This window comes from Hyperolius riggenbachi, chromosome 7 (assembly GCF_040937935.1).
Source record: "Hyperolius riggenbachi isolate aHypRig1 chromosome 7, aHypRig1.pri, whole genome shotgun sequence".
In the NCBI taxonomy this organism is placed as follows: Eukaryota; Metazoa; Chordata; class Amphibia; order Anura; family Hyperoliidae; genus Hyperolius; species Hyperolius riggenbachi.
Genome location: NC_090652.1, coordinates 137,847,015 through 137,853,602, shown reverse-complemented (window position 1 = coordinate 137,853,602; position 6,588 = coordinate 137,847,015). Strand labels below are relative to the sequence as shown.

At 44.4% G+C, this 6,588-nt stretch overlaps 1 protein-coding gene across 1 annotated transcript in view; it reads left to right on the top strand.

Moving 5' to 3' along the window:
* The first annotated feature begins 202 nt into the window (after window positions 1-202).
* EMP2 (epithelial membrane protein 2) overlaps window positions 203-6,588 on the top strand; it is a 92,797-nt gene continuing 86,411 nt past the window's right edge. Inside the window, exon 1 of the mRNA XM_068244680.1 lies at window positions 203-346. The gene's annotated coding sequence lies outside the window, so the exon portion shown is untranslated. The remainder of the gene's footprint in view (window positions 347-6,588) is intronic.

Sequence of the window (6,588 nt, the reverse complement as noted above, 5' to 3'; positions counted from 1 at the left end):
TTAGGGTGGAGTCTGGATTTGGCATAGGTTATCCATGCCTGAAAAGAGGTCTAGGTGCATTTTTTGAATTTGAAATCTCCAGTGGGGTGGGAAAAGATCTCCTTTCAAACTTTTTTTTTTCCTCTTTTGCTCTTAATATAGACAGAGTGGAATCTATATTTTACTCCACACCCATCTTACGTGTGACCTCATAATCCAAGCAAGGAGGGGAGGGAACTGGTGTGGTGAGAGGGAGAGGTTCAAAACAAGTCTCAGATTGGCAGGATTCAGCAGGCGTCCTCTTCTACAGCTGCTTGGGCTACTGCATCGGCGGGGACTGTGCTGGGTACCCACAGGCGTGCTACAGGTGAGTGCGGGAGGGCTCCTCACACACACTGGTCAGTCAGTGCGGGCTGTACTCTACTCACAGCTCAATCAGTGCGGGCGGGCGCGAACAGCTGCTATGTGCTGTTGCGAGGACTGCTAGCAGTTTGGATAAACTAGTCAGAAAAGTTCCCGTCTGTACTTCTTTTGGTTAGGGAGGTTTGGTTATTGTAGTGCTGTGAGCCTCGGCAGCAGATGGATAGCAGATACTTCTATATGGTGTTTTTTTTCCTCTTCACTTGTAGTAGTTTGGGTATAGCAGCAGCTCTTGTTAGGAAAGTGCAGACAATCGCCTATCTCCTGAGATGCCTGCTGGGTGGGGGAGGGAGGAGCGCCTCTCTAATGAAGAATGTGCCTGAGGATGGTTACTACTACTACCACCTTATAAACGTGGAGTCGGATTCCTACTGTCTTTTAACTCTTTCTGGTCAGATTGTGAGATGTGATTGATTGTGCAGCTGCTTCATGCATGTGTGGGTCTGTCTAGGCTGGATAAATCCCAGGAGCCTCAGGTAGCTAAAACTGGCCATATGTTATAGAATATTTATTTATTTTAGCATATTAGACTAATTTGACAAAAATCGTGTCTCTATGAGCACTGCGATAGACCCACAAATTACATGTGATCGGGAATGGTGGTTCTAGGTGACTATTGCAGTGCTGATCGGAGGTGTGATTGCATAGTGTATGGGCAGAATCCTAGGGATCACACATGTCTGTGGTAACTGCAGACGACTCATCACAAGCAGATTTCTGCATAATAAGTGTTTTGTCTGTGATTAAATGCAGGTGTTATGTTGAAATGCAGTGCAGTTTGGTGTTGACTTTGAACATTTGTATGGGCAGAGCGTAACGCCACAGCAGCAAATATAGCCAACTATGACCATTAATTAATAAATGCAGCAACAGTTACCCCAGACACCAGAAAACAAAAGCAATGTGGGCAACATTTCAGCAGAAAACAAAAGCAATGTGGGCAACATTTCAGCAGAAAATAAAAGCAATGTGGGCAACATTTCAGCAGAAAATAAAAGCAATGTGGGCAACATTTCAGCAGAAAATAAAACGCAATTTGGGCAGCATTTCACCTGCAAAAAAATAATTTACTCCCCTGACAGAAGTCCCCTCACCTGGCGGCCTCTGGTGTGCAGCTCCCCGGGTGATCCTCCTGCAATCTCCCGCGCTGAATGAAACAGCAGGGCTACGGGAAGATGGCGCCCCAAAGCCCTGTAATGGAGACACAAATAGTCTCCAGTACAGGGCTTCCGACGCCATCTTCCCGTAGCCCGGCTCTGCCTGCCGGAAGACCATGCAGGCTGGAGCGGGGCTGCGGGCTATGAGCATACGGCGCTTCTGCTCTCAAATCCAATCGGACGGTGGCCAGAGTCCCGAGGCCGGGACGTCCTGCAGCTAAAAGCGGGACGTTTCCCGGGGCCTAGCGCAGCCTGGGACAGGGGACCCCGAATCCGGGACGTGTCCCGGCTAAAGCGGGACATCTGGTCACCGTACCTAAGGGCCCTTTTCCACTAGCAATTGCTAGAGTTAAACGCTAGTGATTGCGATTCAGCAAAGTGAACAAATTTTCCCAGCGTTTCCAATCGCGATTTTGCTATGCAATGCGGCAAAAATCGCCCCGCGGTGCGATCGCGTATGAGTCAAAAATGAATTGCGGTAATGGAAATTACCTACCGCGATTCCTATGTTAAAAAACAAACCGTAGTGATTTAAAAATCACTAGCGGTTTGCGATTCAGCATCGCAATCGCTGCTAGTGGAAAAGGGCCCTCAATCACATTTTTGCATCATGGCAAAACCCTAGTGACTTCCCAAGTGTGAGCGTTGCCTTAAACTTCAAATGGTGCCTTACTTTTAAATTTTTTTTTTCTCTAATTGTTCTCAATTGAGCAGGCTCCTAAAATGTCACACTGGCTTCTGAATTCGAAGCCATTCTCTGACCCTTGATGTTCCTTGATGTACCTTAGGTGCTACATAGGGCTCTATTCACAAAACTTCTCATAAATGACTTATTTATCACCTAATTTATAAACCTAACCTTTCAGCGCATTTATCAAGCAAAATAATCACTCAAAGTTGTTCCTAATTAACTTAATTTCAATATTACTTTTCTTACCTTAATTATATTTTTGCTATATGGAAGCTTGGGTTTATTCTGATATATGGTTACACCACGCTTCTCTTTTTACCCCACCTGGGATGTTGCATCCTGTCTTCAGCTTTATTCTACTGTAGCCGAAATGGTCCATCTACTAGTACACAGCTAGTTCAATAATGGCCAGCAATTAATCGATACATAGAATTTATCATCAATATTCAGCAAAATAAATGTTTACTGTCTTTTAAGCAAGGGTGTGTTCACCAGTGGCCTGATTACATTTCCTATGCATTCTGCTTGGTGCTAGTCTACTTTAGAGCTAACATGATTGGGTGGACAGAACCCTCTCGAACTGCTAGGTTTTCACTAGGTTGTAGTAAACTACGCCCACACTATTCGGCCAATCAGAATGCTGTGCTGTAGAGGATGCTGTGATTGGTAAGCTGGTCTCTATGAGGTTTTCTTCTCGGTCCCCTAAACTAGACTGGCGCCTTTTGCTGTGCTGCTTGTCATATGTGTGATTAGTTCTAGGTGAGAGGTTGTGGACTTCTGTGCAGAACTGTCTTTTTGGTGATGAAACTCTCTCCAGATCCAGCTGCTTCAATGCTATAGCGTAGGTAGCATGGAGTACTGTTTTTATGGGTCCGTGTGGACATTTGGGGACAGAACTATAGCCTGACTCCTTACAACAATCATGATTGGCTTAGGTCAGTGTTTCTCAACATGTTATTGGTATGTACCCCTTTTAAAACCCTGTACTCACGAAGTACCCCCTAGCATATCAAACATTATCACAAGTACCCCTTGACAAATATATATTTAATTGTAGTACATAATTGCTTCTAAACAATTTCCAATCATTAACAATTTCTTTTAATTAGCTAAAACACTAATTGGGGGGTGTTAAAATAAGATTTATCATTTTCTAAAACTCTATATTCTTTTATTCTTGGTTAAGTATATCAAGCCCGAGTACCCTCTGGAACTATCAAAGTTCCCCCTGGGGTACACGTACCACATGTTGAGAACCTAGTGTTTAGGTTACCATTAACTTAGTTGTGCACCTTGTTTTAGACTCGGATAAGACTGATGGTGGAATAAAGTATACTTCCGGGCTGCATGCAGATTTAATGTAAATTATATGCAACTTGCAATTGGATCATTCGAATACACTTCTTATTGATATGCTGTGATTCCAAACTCGTGGAAGAACGCTGCGATTTGACAGCAGTGGAAACGGGTCCTAAGGCTACGCTTACAGTGTTATGTTGTGTGAGTAATGGCAGCATTGTAACGTGGACCGTTGCACTGCACCACCAATGCAATGCCCAGTGTGACTGGTGCTGTTAACAGCGTGTGGCATCTCATTTCCGCAAAACAAGCGCGTTAACAGTGTAGCATACCTTTCAGTGACTGTATGCAACACAATATGTGAATAACGTGTGGCGTGACTTTTCCTTTCCGTTTTATAGGGAACGAAACACCCACTATGCACTAAGGCTCATACATATGCTAGATGGAGCGTAGCTGAAGTTGAATCTAGCATGTGTACAAGTGCCCCTTTGAGATCTGGCATGCCCGATCTCTAACCAAGTGAGTACATTGTATCCCTTCTTACTGTGCATGTCTGCAGCGTTTCTCTGGTGTGCCGCCATTCTCATAGAAACAGTACACCATACTGGTCTATATGGCGTTTGTTGCCTGCAGTGCCACCCTAAGGATAGAGCTCGATCCTTTTGGGTGGCACTATTGTAATGTAAACCTAATTTTTTAGGTTTGATTTCATTTATGGAGCAGCTGAACCTATACCACCTGAGGTGTTTCCCTGCCAGCTGACAGGCATACGGGTGAGTGGGGGAGGGCTGGTACATCTGCAGCCTGGCTGCACCTGAATGTGGCATAATATCTGTGGTTGTCACACAACAAAGAACCACTGCCCAGCTACTGCAGTATAGACCTGAGTCATGGCTGATTGGATGGCACTTGGCATGCACAGGGAACACTTAATGAGCACATTTATTTTTACCACTCATGTGAACTAGTCTTCAGCATCCATGGACACTAATTAAGGATCAATGGCAATACTTTTATTAATCTGGGATTTTTATGTTATAATTGTAGCCAACAGATGGAGATGGCTAGTGATTGGATATTCTGCATTGTATGACTGTAGTTGCTCTAGTTATTGCAAGTAAGGCCCAGTGCACACCAGGCGGATCTGCCGGCCGAATCCGCCTGAAAATCCGCATGGCTAATGTATCTCTATGGGCTGGTGCATACCGGCGGTTTGAGGTTTTTTAGCAAGCCGCAAACGTGCCTCTTGCTGCACGTTTGCGGTTTGCTAAAAACCTCAAACCGCCGGTGTGCACCAGCCCATAGAGATACATTAGCCATGCTGATGCGGATGCGGCCGGTGAACACCCGGCGGATCGCATCAAGATCCGCCCGGTGTGCACTGGGACTAAACTCTGTCATCCGCACCCAAAACCGCTAGCGTTTTGTGGATCTGCTAGCAGTTTTGGTGTGCACTAGGCCTGAAGGTGTCAGTGCTGTAATATTTGGTCAATTTAACCTGTCAGGTGAATCTGGATTTTTTTCTTTTTTTTTTTTTTTAATCAACAGACATGACAGAGAGAAGGGTGTGACTACATTATGCTTAATGTGTCCCATAGAAAAGTTTACAAGACCCTCAACCTCTGATACACCACCTCAGACGCTATACCTCTGCTGAGGCCACCACAATTTGTAAACCAGAAAGTCACTGGCACATACTGTATGCAACGTTTTCTCCTAGTTGAGATTTTCACCTCTTGTCAACAAAATGCCATTTAAACCACCAGCAAGCAAGAAAATATTCAAAATAATTTTGATGGTACTTTTCCACCTACTTTTTTGTACTTTTTTCCAATTGCAGAGTTCTGAAAAGTTACTTTAAGGAGAAGATGAAAAATTCTCCTAGGCAAAAACTCAGGAGTACATTTGAAATTGGCGCCGGTAGACTTGGGCGCAGGATACAGCTGTTAAATGGCTGATCCTGCTTCTACACAAGTCCGGGCCGATTTAATTACTATTCCGCCTCCAGGCCGACTTGGATAGTGGGGGAATTAAATAATTCGGCTTCCAGCGATTGCTGGAGGCCGAATTATTATGTATTTAAGTAACCTCGGCTCCATCTTCTGACGGAACCGATGTTACTCACTGAGCGCTGCAATAGCAGTGATTCCTATTGTAGTCTATGGAGGCGCCGGCTGCGCCCAAATCTAGCAGTGCTGAAAAGCACTGCTCCGAAAACTCAGGATCAAAAGTAGAATAAGGGCCTCTGCCTTATATGGAGTCAATTGGCAGTCAGGTTATTTTAGCTGTGGTCAGAGTTAAACATTTTTAGGGCCTCTGTACCAAGAGGAAAAATCTATTAACCCTTCGCACTCTCGCATGCAAATGTTCAAACAAATGCATTCACAAATTCACTCATCCAGGCACAACTGTTATCCCTACAGCTAAGTTAAAAGCCGGGGTCTTAGTTCACAGAAGAATGCATTCTTATGCTTAGTCACCTATACTGCTCAGAAGTACCCAGGTAAACATAGGTGTCCTAACTCTGGCCCTGTAACATGCATAGTGCAGACATGCAAACACGATTTTTGCTGTTTTCTAGCCACACCCCCTTCAGCACCTCCCTTTCCTTAATAACTTATTTAATGTCCTAACTAGAGGCGATGTGCCTGGATATATGTATTTTTTTCTTGTTACTGACCCCTGTGGCTAGGGTCTAATTCAGTGCATTCCCTCCTTCCCCTGTGTTTGTCAGCATGCATACAGCTTATGCTGGTGTATGTGCATGGTGCACATGGATACATTACGTTAGCTCCCTTGTGCAATTGGTAAGATAAGTTCAATATCTAACTGATAAGGCTTTTCTTGCTATGTACACACCTGTGTATAGGTGTCTCCTGATCACACCTGCCTCCCTCTCATAATTTATGCTTGACCAAAATTGTACTTGCAGCAGTGTGGGGCTTTCCCACAGCCCAACCCCATAGAGTAGCGCTTCTATCATTCCTGAATGATAATATACAATTGCTTGAGCAGTATTGATGTATCTTGTTTACGTGG